Source organism: Nycticebus coucang, chromosome 24 (genome assembly GCF_027406575.1).
Source record: "Nycticebus coucang isolate mNycCou1 chromosome 24, mNycCou1.pri, whole genome shotgun sequence".
Taxonomy (NCBI): Eukaryota; Metazoa; Chordata; class Mammalia; order Primates; family Lorisidae; genus Nycticebus; species Nycticebus coucang.
In genome coordinates, this window is record NC_069803.1 from 19,101,064 (window position 1) to 19,114,690 (window position 13,627).

Here is a 13,627-nt window from a genome sequence, read left to right on the forward strand (position 1 = left end):
TGTTTCGTATCATAGCTGTGTATTTCCAAAAGAAAATAAAAATAGTTTTGTTTTTTTTTTTTAAAAAAGTCTTTCCTGATACAGTTGACAAATATTATGGAGTGAGGCCGACCTCATAGCTGAAAAAATGATCTGAAAGCTCCGAATGTCAGGACTGGGGAAAGAAGTGCTGTGTAAACAGTGTTCAACATATCCAGGGGCTGACGAGGAGAGACCTGTCTCCAACACAGACATGGTGTCAATCCCACTTCTCTGCCCACAGTCAGTGGACTGTGTGAGGCCAGGACTGGGGAGCAGGCTGCTGCCTCCTCAGGGACAGAGATAGTGACATCAGTGCACAGTTCTTCAAAGTCCACAAAGTGTTCTCACAGTCCTTCTTCTGGATGACAGTCCCCTGGGACAGACAGGTCATGTGACAGTCACCTTCCCCCTTCTCCTCCCCCTCTAGAGATGTTAAATCTGATGTTTCTAGTTTAGTACTCTGTCCAAGAAACAGAGTTAATAAGTAGCAGCAATGGACAGAAAATTCAGTTCAGATGTGTAATCCTGATCTCTTTCCACCCTCTTTCCCACAATAACAAAATAATACAACATGTGGTGGCTCTGCACAGCTACAGCTCTTAGAGCCGCCTTGATTTGGAAGGCATGCTTTATTCACAGAGCCCCCAAATTCACTCAGGAACTGGGTTACCTTGGGCAAGCCCAAAACAATCTTGGCCTCCTTTTCCTCATTACCAAGAATTGATATCACAATAACAATCCATTTCATAAAGTTGTTTAAGAGTTAAATAACATTTTTGGAAACTTTCTAACACGCACACAATTGTTGTTACTGATACAATGTCAACAACCTCGTATGACAAGCTTCACTATCGTCTTCACTTTACTGATGACCAAAGCTCAATGACTAGTTCATCCAGCCAAGGAACCTTCCAGGATGACGGGCACACGCTCTATCTGGTGTACTGGCTGGTTATATAGATGTATACTTGTCAAAACTCATTAACTATACACTTGAATTAAGTGTATCCCATTTTGTGAAGCTTAATTTTATCTCAATGAAAAAATCTTCTGCAAAGATCACGTGTGGTAAACAGCAGAGTGTATCCTGGAACACGGCCATTAATTATTACTGGAACCTGAAGATGTTTTTCTTGGTTCTTGTTCTGTAATCTGCTCTCAGCTAATCCCTCCTACCCAATCGAAACCCCAGAATGTTGATTACATCTACTATCACAGTCCCATCTTACAAACACCTGTCCTAGTGCATTTTGTGTTGCTGTAACCGATAACCTGAATCTGGGTGATTAAAAACAAGTTTTACTTGGCGCATGATTCTGGTGGATGCTAAGTCCAAGTCTGGGCAGCTGCATCTGGCGAAGGCCTCATGCTGCTTCCACTCATGGCAGAAAGTGGAAGGGGAGCGGACACAGAGATCACATGGAGGAGGAGGAGGAAAGAAGAAACTACGGAACCAGATTCCGTAATAACCTGCTCTCACGGGAACACAGACTTCCACAGGAACAAGAATTCACCCACCCCTTAGAAGGGCATTAATCTATTCCTGGGGGATTAATCTGTTCAAGAGGCATCTGCCTCCATGACCCAAACACTTCCCACTGGTCCCCACCTCTCAATTATGCTGCTACATTGGGGATCAAATTCAACTTTGAGTGTCAGTGACGGACAAATGGCATCCCACCTGTAGCAACATCAATACTGACTACACCCACCACTTCCCATTTTTGTCTGTCCTGTTTACTCAGAGTTTTATGCTTTCCTGTTACCTCCTGAATCCGTTCACCTAGACCCTCCTATAGAAGTAGATCTCCAGCTACTACCCTGTAGGGCACAGGACAGCCACAGATGAAACCTCACCTTCAAAACCAGGTCAGGACCATGTTGCAGTTGCCTACAGTCCCAACTCAACAGACTTCTGAAAACCTAAAATGTATTCTCCATCCAAGTCAGCATTCCCTCAACAATTTATTAAGCAATTAAAGAAATACAAAAGTGGTGAACAAGATAAATTCCCTGTTCTTTCAGATATTATAATTTTTTTTTTTTTTTTTTTTTTGTAGAGACAGAGTCTCACTTTATTGCCCTTGGTAGAGTGCCGTAGCATCACAGCTCACAGCAACCTCCAACTCCTGGGCTTAGGCAATTCTCCTACTTTAGCCTCCCAAGCAGATGGGACTACAGATAATTTTTAAAATTCCATCCAAAAACAGGTTTTTCATGAAAATCATTAAAAAAGTATGAGAGTCCAAAGACTAAGTTTTAGTATAAAATTGAACCAACACAGAAAAGACTTTTTTTTTTTTTTTGAGAAAGAGCCTCAAGCTGTCACTCTTGAGGTAGAGTGCTGTAGCATCACAGCTCACAGCAACCTCCAACTCCTGGCCTTAAGCGATTCTCTTGCCTCAGTCTCCCAAGTAGCTGGGACCACAGGTGCCCGCCACAAGGCCCAGCTATTTTTTGGTTGTAGTTGTCATTGTTGTTTGGCAGGCCAGGGCTGGATTCAAACCTGCCAGCTCTGGTGTATATGGCTGGTGCCTTAGCTGCTTGAGCTACAGGCGCTGAGCCAGAAAAGATTGTGTCTATAAAAGTAAATAACTAAAATCAAATCACCATTTACATCCAGAGCTTATCAAGGGCACTGTCAAGAATGGTATGTTAAAGAAATGATCTGATGGAAAGACTTTGCATGCCTTTTGTTTCTGACTTATATACAACTCATAAAAAAAAAAAAAATTACGTAGGCTCGGTGCCCGTACCTCAGTGATTAGGGCACCGGTCCACATATATTGGGGCTGGCAGGTTCAATCCCAGCCTGGGCCTGCTAAACAACAATCACAACTACAACAAAGAAAAATAGCCCGCTGTTGTGGTGGGCACCTGTAGTTCCAGCTACTTGGGAGACTGAGGCAAGAGAATCACTTAAGCCCAAGAATTTGAGGTTGCTGTGAGCTCTGACACCACAGCACTCTACCCAGGGCGACAAAGTGAGCCCCTGTCTCAAAAAACAAACAAAAAAATTACCTAAAAGGTAGCATAGGTAGTTTCAGGGAAATAGGGGTAGACCAGGTGGGCAGGATAGTTTAAAACTAAAATAAAAATATTTTAGTGTTAAATGATCATGAACAGCCCTTTATTTAGAACCATCAGCCAGTTGTCACATCTTTTCAAAGTTCACTTGGCTAAAAGGAAATAATTTTCCATTTTAATCATGCCAACACCAATGAAAAATGTCATTATGTGTGTATAGTTATACAAGTTGGCACCTCACCTTGTACCAACCTTTATTAAATATCAACTTCCTGTACCCTTGACTTGAAAATGATTACCTACTGGGCAGTAAGCAGTTCTGAACAGAAGGTCATCATCATACTTACATACTTAACTCATAGCAGCAGCCCCAAGGACGAGCCCTCCCTAAGAGGGCCTACTTTTATTTTTATTATTTTTTTTTTTTGTAGAGACAGAGTCTCACTTTATGGCCCTCGATAGAGTGCCGTGGCCTCACACAGCTCACAGCAACCTCCAACTCCTGGGCTTAAGCGATTCTCTTGCCTCAGCCTCCCGAGTAGCTGGGACTACAGGCACCTGCCACAACGCCCGGCTATTTTTTGGTTGCAGTTTGGCCGGGGCCGCGTTTGAACCCGCCACCCTCGGTATATGGGGCCGGCACCTTACCGACTGAGCCATAGGCACCGCCCAAGAGGGCCTACTTTTAAAGTCCTAATACTGGAGAGCCCTAGCAGACAATTTGGTAAAAAGAGAACTAACAACCTTCAGAGCTAAAGGTCATGACAAACATGGGCAGTCCCTGGTTTGCCCATGGGACTGAAATACAAGTTGAATTTGCATATAAGTTGGAACAGGTACATTATTTGTTACCTGAATAGCCTCCATTTGTAAGTGTGAGAGTATTTCTGAAAGATGTTTGGAACTCAGGGACTGCTTGGGCTGTAACTATAGTTGTATAAGGGCATTTGCTTTTTCCCAGTTTTGACTCACACCTGGCTTTACCTCCTACTTAAATTTCCATCTGGGATTACCTCCATCTTTGTCACTATACACCTGCCTCTCGGTAGCTTAAAATAAAAAAATAGGAGTCAAGATTTCTATTTGAAAAAAAACTTCTGGAAAAAAATATTAGGCCCTATTTACACCACACAAGACTTTGGACTGTTTAGCTATACAACAAGATACAATCAAATGATTTAAATAATTGTTACTAGAGAATTTTATTAGGTCTTTCTGAAAAAGTGATATAAAAACTAGTCCTATAGAAATGGAATAGAATATGTCAATGTAATGAACTGTAACTGTCAATTTCCCATTGGTGCTGCTGATCTAAATCTAAATGGCTTGTAACTTTAACCTTCTGTTTTATGGTTAGAAAATGAAAACATAAACCAGAATTCTAATGGTGACTTTGTCCCATCTCAGCAACAATATGTAGAAAATCCTAACATCAATTTATTTCTTCTAACTGGCATCAAATCTAGACAAGTAACAGTATTAGACTGAGATAGGGAAATGAACTTGGGACTAGTCCTGGTTCCGTAACATGCTCACCATCAGACAAAACATTCATCCAAACAGTCTGGTCCCCAGATTTACACTGCCTAAAACAACACTCATGACACTCTCTGCCCAACTCACAGGGCTGATGTGATCACTGACTCAATTCCTAGTGTCATATTTACAAAGTGGTTTCCAAAAACATTTAGAATTATTTCATGTGACTTGAAAGATAAAAATTCAGAATTGCTGCAGTATTTGAATACTGTATCTGAGCAGCAACATTTTATAATTCCAACTCTTTTTTTTGTTTGTTTGAGACAGAGTCTGACTCTGTCGCCCTGGGTAGAGTGCTGTGGCATCACAGCTCACAGCAACATCAAACTTTTAGGCTTGAGCAATTCTCTTGCCTCAGCTTCCCAAAGTAGCTGGGACTACAGGTGCCCACCACAATGCCCAGCTATTTTTGGTTGCAGTTGCTATTGTTGTTTGGCAGGCCCGGGCTGGATTTGAACCCACCAGCTTCGGTGTATGTGGCTGGCGCCCTAGCCACTGAGCTACAGGCGCTGAGCCACAATTCCAACTCTTAAATACAAAAAGTTTTGGGCTCAGTGCAGTGGCTCAAGCCTGTAATTCTAGCACTTTGGGAGGCTGAGGCAAAAGGATAAACTGAGGCCAAGAGTTCAAGAATAGCTTGGGCAACGTTGTGAAACCCTATCTCTATAAAAAAAATGGAAAAATCAGTCAGGCATAGTGGTGCATACTTGTGGTCCCAGCTTCTCCGGAGGCTAAGGTAGCAAGATTACTTGAACCCAGGAGTACAAGGCTACAGTGAACTATGATCATGCCATTGCACTCCACCCTGGGCAACAGAGTGAGCCTGTCTCAAAAGACAAAAAAAAAGGTTGGATTAATTTATGGGTTAAAAATTAGAACAGGGGACGTCAGTACTTTAATATCTGCAAGTACATTATGAGGCCTAAGTGATGACTCAATTCTAAGTGTCTTTAGAATGTGCTGATAACAAACTGGCAACATAATTCACACACTTTAGCAAAGATGAAAACATCTGCTTTGATTTTTAAAAATACAGTTCAAACATAACAAAATATCAGGAGCTCACTAAACTCCATCTCCAAAGAAAACAAAGACGTGACAAAACTGGAGTCCAAGAAGAGATAATCTCAAATGTTACTGGCACAAACCAATTACTTCCAAGGAAGAGGGACGTTATCAGGCTCCTATGCCTGGAATTTAATTCCCAGCAGAGAACCCCAGCCCATCCAAGCAACACCTCCAAAGTTAAGCTGCAGAAATTAAATGAAACACCTACCTAGGAATCAGAAGAGATTTAAAGCAAGAGGCACGGGAAGGTTATTAGCACCTACTGGTCATCTTCTACAGACATGGCACCATGACAGAATGACCCCAGGAGACTGGCACTATCTTCCCAATGTCATGACGGGGTAACTGGGGTGCAATGGGAACGAAGCAGACCGAAGGTCACACAGCTAATGTGGACGATCCCAGAAATGAACCCCGTTTTGCCTCATTGCTAAGTCTCTGCACTCTCTTACATTCTTCTACCAAATGTGCTGGATCCCCTACCACTTCTTCCACTTCTATAACAAAATATGTCTCCAGGGTAGTTTAATGGATGTCTGAGTGAGCAAAATCTAGCTAAATGTTGAAATACGTCTATTTGCTTTATTATTTCCAAATTCAATAAAGATAGGAGAAAGGAGAGGAGAAAAGCAATACCCAATACTCAAGGATGGGGAACAGGGCTACCCATTCAAGATCAAAACAATTTAGGTGTAGTGGTCCCTCCAGTGGACACCCACATTCTGTATTAATTTTACATCTTGAGCCAAGCTGGGTGTGATGGCTCATGCCTGTAATCCCAGCACTTTGGGAGGCTGAGGCGGGTGGATTGCTTGAGCTCAGGATTTCTAGACCAGCCTGAGAAAGACCTCGTCTCCACTAAAAGATGAATGGATGAATAAACAAACAAACAAACAAACTAGTGGGGTCTTGTGGCATGTACCTGCAATCCCAGCTACTTGGGAGGCTGAGGCAAGAGGATCCTTTGAGCCCAAGACTTTGAGGTTGCTGTGAGCTATGAGGCCACAGCACTCTACCCAGGGTGACAGAGACTGTGTCTTAAACAACAACAAAAAAAAGAAACAGAAGACAAAATGGACATCTTGAAATGGGCCAGATGCTAGGATTCCTTTCTCCATCCAGCCCTGGGAGAGGGAGAGATTGGGGAGGCTGGAGGCTGTGTCATAAAGATAACCTAGAGATGGACAGCACCTGTAGCTCAGTGGGTAGGGCGCCAGCCCCATATACTGAAGGTAGAGGGTTCGAACCCGGCCCCGGCCAAACTGCAACAAAAAAAATAACTGGGTGTTGTGCCGGGCGCCTGTAGTCCCAACTACTTGGGAGGCTGAGGCAAGCGAATCACCTAAGCTCAGGAGTTGGAGGTTGCTGTGAACTATGATGCCATAGCACTCTATCGAGGACGACAAAGGGAGACTCTGTGTCCGAGATAAAAGAAAAAAAAAAAAAAAAGATAACCTAGAAATGTATACAGACATGTATCCCTGGAAAGACAGCATTTTAGGGCAACTAGGAAATCTGTCAAAATATGCATCTGGGGGGCTCAGGGCCTGTAGTGAGTAGGGCACCAGCCACATACACTGAGGTTGGTAGGTTCAAGCCCAGCCTGGGCCTGCTAAACAACAATGACAACTGCAACAAAAAAAATAGCCAGGCGTTGTGGCGGGCACCTGTAGTTCCAGCTATTTGGGAGGCTGAGGCGAGAGAATCTCTTTTTTTTTTTTTTTAGAGACAGAGTCTCACTTTATGGCCCTCGGTAGAGTGCCGTGGCCTCAGACAGCTCACAGCAAGCTCCAACTCCTGGGCTTAAGCGATTCTCTTGCCTCAGCCTCCCAAGCAGCCGGGACTACAGGCGCCCGCTACAACGCCCGGCTATTTTTTGGTTGCAGTTTGGCTGGGGCCGGGTTTGAACCCATCAACCTCGGTATATGGGGCCAGCGCCTTACCAACTGAGCCACAGGCGCCGCCCGAGAGAATCTCTTAAGCCTAAGAATTTGAGGTTTCTGTGAGCTGTGATGCCACAGCACTCTACCAAGGGTGAAGGGTGACAAAGTGAGACTCTGTCTCAGTAAAAAAAAAAAAAGAAGAAGAAAACATATTTTTCATCTGATTATTTAACCTACAAGGTTGTAAGTTTTAGATGTCAGTGGAAAAAGCTATAACCACCATTTTTCCAACAAAATATATGTGTCTGCATTATGAAATGGCTTAAGGATTCCATAAACAGAGAAATTTAAGGCAGGATTTTTCCTACCTCCATTCCCTTTTCATTGACTGAACCCACTCTTTTCCAATTTGAACTAAGTCAGTAAATCCCCCCATATAGGTGCCATTAATATCCTCATAAAGGACGTCAAAAAGCAAAACAAAAATGCTTTTTTTGTTTTTGTTTTTGAGACAGAGTCTCGTCTCCCTCAGTAGAGTGCTGTGGCATCGTAGCTCACAGAAACATCAAACTCTTGGGCTCAAGCAATTCTGTTGCCTCAGCCTCCAGAGTAACTGGGACTATAGGTGCCCACCATAACACGCAGTTATTTTTAGAGATGAGGTCTTGCTCTTGCTCAGGCTAGTCTTGAACCCGCGAGCTCAGGCAATCCACCCACCCTGGCCTCCCAGAGTGCTAGGATTACGCATGAGCCAACGTGCCCGGCCCCCCAAGAAATGCTTTTTGAACCTAAAACATTCGCTACTTCTTGAGAACATTAAATCAATTTCAATAACCAGCAATTCTAGAGAACTATAAAAAATATCTTACAAAAATACAAAACTACTCTGTAACACATTTTTTTTTTTTTTTTTTTTTTGTAGAGACAGAGTCTCACTTTACTGCCCTCGGTAGAGTGCCGTGGCGTCACACGGCTCATAGCAACTTCCAGCTCTTGGGCTTATGTGATTCTCTCTTGCCTCAGCCTCCCAAGCAGCTGGGACTACAGGCGCCCGCCACAACGCCCGGCTATTTTTTTTTGTTGCAGTTTGGCTGGGGCTGTGTTTGAACCCACCACCCTTGGTATATGGGGCCGGCGCCCTACTCACTGAGCCACAGGTGCCGCCCTGTAACACATATCTTATGAAAAGTAATAAGAACACTCCTGGGCCTGGTAAGTCATCTGAATTCTTCTTAAATTATAAATGAATAGTTCTCTACACAGAAAACAGCCCGAATCACTATTCAACAGAAATTGTCAACTTGTGGTTGTCTGCACAAATAGAGAATGTAATTATCACAGGTGGAATTACTTATGTACAAGTATTTGCACGTGGGCGTGCCAGATGTTCTGAGAATGGCTCTTCCTCATAAAATAGAACCCCCATAAAATAGAAGGACTAGGAAGCTCCGCACCTCCAGCTCTGTGGCTCTGCTCCTAACGGCATGGCCTTTCAATGGGACACGAGAAGCTCAGCTGCTTCCTCTCCTTGCTTGCTGAGTATGTAATACTGATGAGGGGGGAGGACAAGACCAGAGCTCAAGGAGAAAAGCAGTACAGAAATTAATCTCTCTGGCTGAAAAGACCTTCTAGACCTTTTTAACAATGAAAATACATTGTGACATTAGGAAGGTTGAGAACCACTGTTCTAGTAGCTGTGACTAGAATTTCAAATGCCATGCCATCACAGCTTTACTCGATTTATTCCAGGCTACATCTGGAACAAATAATTATAAAAGTACAAATATAGGGGTGGCACCTGTGGCTCAGCGGGTAGGGCGCCGGCCCCATATACTGAGAGTGGCGGGTTTGAACCTGGCCCCGGCCAAACTGCAACAAAAAAAATTGCCGGGTGTTGTGGAGGGCGCCTGTAGTCCCAGCTACTTGGGAGGCTGAGGCAAGAGAATTGCCTAAGCCTGGGAGCTGGAGGTTGCTGTAAGCTGTGACACCACAGCACTCTACCTAGGGCGATAAAATGGGAGACTCTGTCTCTAAAAAAAAAAAAAAAAAAAAGCACACATGTACCCAGCATCAGAAGATTCAGACCCCATACTCAGATGCTTACAATATGTATGTAGCGGCTCAGCACCTGTGGCTCAAGGGGCTAAGGCACCAGCCACATACACCCAAGATGGTGGGTTCGAATCCAGCCTGGGCCCGCCAAACAACAATGATGGCTGCAACAAAAAATAGCTGGGCGTTGTGGTAGGTGCCTGTAGTCCCAGCTACTTGGGAGGCTGAGGCAGGAGAATCGCTTAAGCCCAGGAATTGAAGATTACTGTGAGCTGTGATGCCATAGCAGTCTACCCAGGGTGTCAGCTTGAGTCTCTGCATCCAAAAAAAAAAAAAAGTAGCAAGAAGATATCAGAAAAGGTAACTAAAGAAGATTATTCAGAGAAATTAAGAGAAGCCAAAGAGCACAGTGCTAAATGTCTTTCTTCTCGACCCTTTGGGTGAGAAGAGTTAACAGTGACTCAGGACAAGGATTCTTTAGATAACCAAGAATGTCAACAAAGCTTTATGTTTACCACACTTGGGTGAAGATAGCAGGCAGGATTTCCAGTGACACAAGGTTAACAACCGGGGAGAATATTTCCAATAATACAAACACTAACATTTCCAAAATTGCACTTTTTATCCTGGTTGGGTTTTTCTGACTGATTTCCTCTGAGAATTGGGACCAAATTCTTTCCATGACTGGGTTCTCCTACTTTGCAATGTTCAGACTATAGAAAGTGCTCGATATTCACAGCTGAGGCTAGTGAAAAATCGACCACAAATAGCCGGGCGTTGTGGCGGGCGCCTGTAGTCCCAGCTACTCGGGAGACTGAGGCAAGAGAATCACTTAAGCCCAGGAGTTGGAGGTTGCTGTGAGCTGTGTGAGGCCACGGCACTCTACCCAGGGCCATAAAGTGAGACTCTGTCTCTACAAAAGAAAAAGAAAAATCGACCACAGTATCTAACAGAAGGATTTTTACTAATGCTTTCACTACATTAAAACCTAATCTTCACTATACACTACACATCAATGACATGTGGGGCCCAGATTGAGGACCTAATAAAATAAGGCCATTTCATTTTTTTCTTGGTAGACAGGTGCAAGCACGGCTCAGCTCCTTTTAATCCATTTCTTATTTCTCAAATGCTTCCTACTAGGCAGGCAGGACTTCTGAAATTCTCACTTTAAGCAAAGTCTAAGAAGGTAGATTTGTAGTAATAAGGAAATACGGTTCAATTCTGTATGTGGCTAAGAATGAAATGATTATTACAGTGTAGCAGTTTACTATATAATAAGATTTTTATAGCACAAGGTGATTTAACCAGAATTCTGGTAACTATGACTCAATCAACTTCCCCTTCAAGGAAAGGGGGTAGGTCTGTGTTTAAATGTCACCTCTTAGATTGCTTATATTAGAACTGGCTTCTGGCTGGGCCCAGTGGCTAAAGCTTGTAATCCTAGCAGTCTGGGAGGCCGAGACAAGTGGACTGAAGGAGTTCAACACTAGCCTGAGCAAGAGCCAAGACCTTGTCTCTACTAAAAATAGAAAAACTAGTTAGGAATTGTGGCAGGTACCTGTAGTCCCAGCTACTCAGTAGTCTGAGACAAGAGGATTGTTCAAGCTCAAGATTTTGAGGCTGCTGTGAGCTATAACGCCAGGGCACTCTACACAGGGTGACAGAGTGAGACTCTGTCTCAAAACAAAAAACAAAACTAACTTTTAGTTTTGTTCACAAAGCTAGCCAAGTGAGTTATGTTTTAAAAGTACATGCAGTTTCAGGTGGCGCCTGTGGCTCAGAGGAGTAGGGCACCAGCCCCATATACCAGAGGTGGTAGGTTCAAACCCAGCTCCGGCCAAAAAAAAAAAAAAAAGTACATGCAGTTTCAACTTCATATCATTAATTATTATTATTATTATTATTTTTGAGACAGAGTCTTACTATGTCACCTTTGATAGAGTGCTGGGGTGTCACAGTTCACAGCAATCTCAAACTCTTGGGATCAAGCAATTCTTGCCTCAGCGTCCCAAGTACCTGGGACTACAGGCACCCGCCACAACACTCAGCTGGGTTTTTTTGTTGCAGTTGTCATTGTTTTAGCAGGCCTGGGCTGGGTTAGAACCCACCAGCCTCAGTGTATGTGACTGGCGCCCTACCTACTGAGCTATGGGCACCGCGCATATCATTAATTGTTAACAATCATCAAATACTCTACAAGATAAACATAAAAGAAAATTAATTTTTCATCTGTCACTGAACACTGCTAAAAACCTCATATGAACTGTTTATCTGAAATGAGGTGAAGAAATACTGATTGTTCCTTCAGGATTGGGAAATGTGTAAATAATGAGTTAAACATTACCAAGTTTCCAATGCATATAAAGTATAGAGGAACCACTCAACAGTCAACTTAATCAACTATCACAAACATTATTTAAGTCATATGTTTATTTACTCAAGAACATATAAACATACTTTTTTTGTGTGTGGTTTTTGGCCAGGGCTGGGTTTGAACCCACCACCTCTGGTATATGGGACCGGTGCCCTACTCCTTGAGCCACAGGCGCCACCCTAAACATACTTTTTTTTTTTGTAGAGACAGAGTCTCACATACCGCCCTCAGGTACAGTGCCGTGGCATCACACAGCTCACAGCAACCTCTAACTCTTGGGCTTACGCGATTCTCTTGCCTCAGCCTCTGGAGCAGCTGGGACTACAGGCGCCAGCCACAACGCCCGGCTATTTTTTGGTTGCAATTTGGCCGGGGCTGGGTTTGAACCCACCACCCTCGGCATATGGGGCCGGCGTCCTACTCACTGAGCCACAGGCGCCGCCCAACATACTTTTTTTTTAAGAGACTGAGTCTCACTTTATCACCCCCGGTACAGTGCCGTGATGTCACAGCTCACAGCAACCTCCAGCTCTTGGGCTTAGGTGATTCTCTTGCCTCAGCCTCCCGAGTAGCCAGGACTACAGGTGCCCGCCACAACGCCTGGCTATTTTTGTTGTTGCAATTCGGCTGGGGCCAGGTTCGAACCTGCCACCTTTAGTATATGGGGCCAGGGCCCCACCCATTGAGTCACAGGCGTCACCCCAAATATACATGTTTTAAGAGATGGGTCTCACTCTGTCACTCACGCCGGAATGCACTGGCATGATCATAGCTCACTGCAGCCTTGAACTCCTGGGCTCAAGCGACCTCCCGCCTAAGTTTCCCAAGTAGCTGGGATTACGGGTAGAAGCCACCAGGCCTAAATAATACATTTTTATACTTCTCCTTACTCGTTTGATAAGTATGTATCTTTCCAAGAAAGATTCCTTTCTCAATACCAATTTAGGACATGAAATTTCCTGAAATATTTGTTAACTGTAGAAAAATCAGGGTAATTGTGATTGGCATTCAAGCTTAAACACTAATTTTCTTTTCTTCTGCATCAAGCTTAAAATACGATTTATTTATAAGGTATAAATGTCAGTATTTAAAAGGATGATAATAAGGCCATTGATGATTAAAAACTCTTTCCAAGGCACCTTACCCAGAAGACAGATGAGTTTTCCAGTCTTTTCTTCTCTTTTGGGGTGTTCGCTCTGTGGGTGGCTCCGAGGTCTGCCCTTCCGCCCAGCACAATCCTTTCTGAAACACAAAATCAGATCAATTCAGGCACACTGCACTACCTGGAAGGCACTTAAGTGCAGTTTATCTTTAAATAAACACATTTTTTATTACTCCTCAATATGGAACTTACACTAAAGTCCAGGAAAAACTTACCAGCTTTAATGAACTTTCGCAATCAAGGATTTATGTGCAAATATGTACTTGTGGAGTGCCTGAAAGCTATTTACTTAAGTGAAGCACCTCTAGGTACAACCTTGTTTATGCTCAAAATTAGTTCAGCAAACCTTTCTTCCTTGATTGCATAACATCTGGACACCAGGGTAATCAAAGATAGCAAATTAGCCTGTGGTGTGTGAAAATGAAGTTGTGTTGTTATCTATCTGCACTGTAAAGATGGGCCCCCACATCTGTGATCCCCAACATGGAAATGTCTTTT

At 43.5% G+C, this 13,627-nt stretch overlaps 1 protein-coding gene across 6 annotated transcripts in view; it reads right to left on the reverse strand.

Moving 5' to 3' along the window:
• Nucleotides 1–13,627, reverse strand: part of MTUS1 (microtubule associated scaffold protein 1) — a 161,780-nt gene that overhangs the window by 142,776 nt on the left and 5,377 nt on the right. For all 6 annotated transcript variants that reach the window (XM_053578263.1, XM_053578266.1, XM_053578262.1 and 3 more), the window contains exon 2: nucleotides 13,112–13,209. The gene's annotated coding sequence lies outside the window, so the exon portion shown is untranslated. The remainder of the gene's footprint in view (nucleotides 1–13,111; nucleotides 13,210–13,627) is intronic.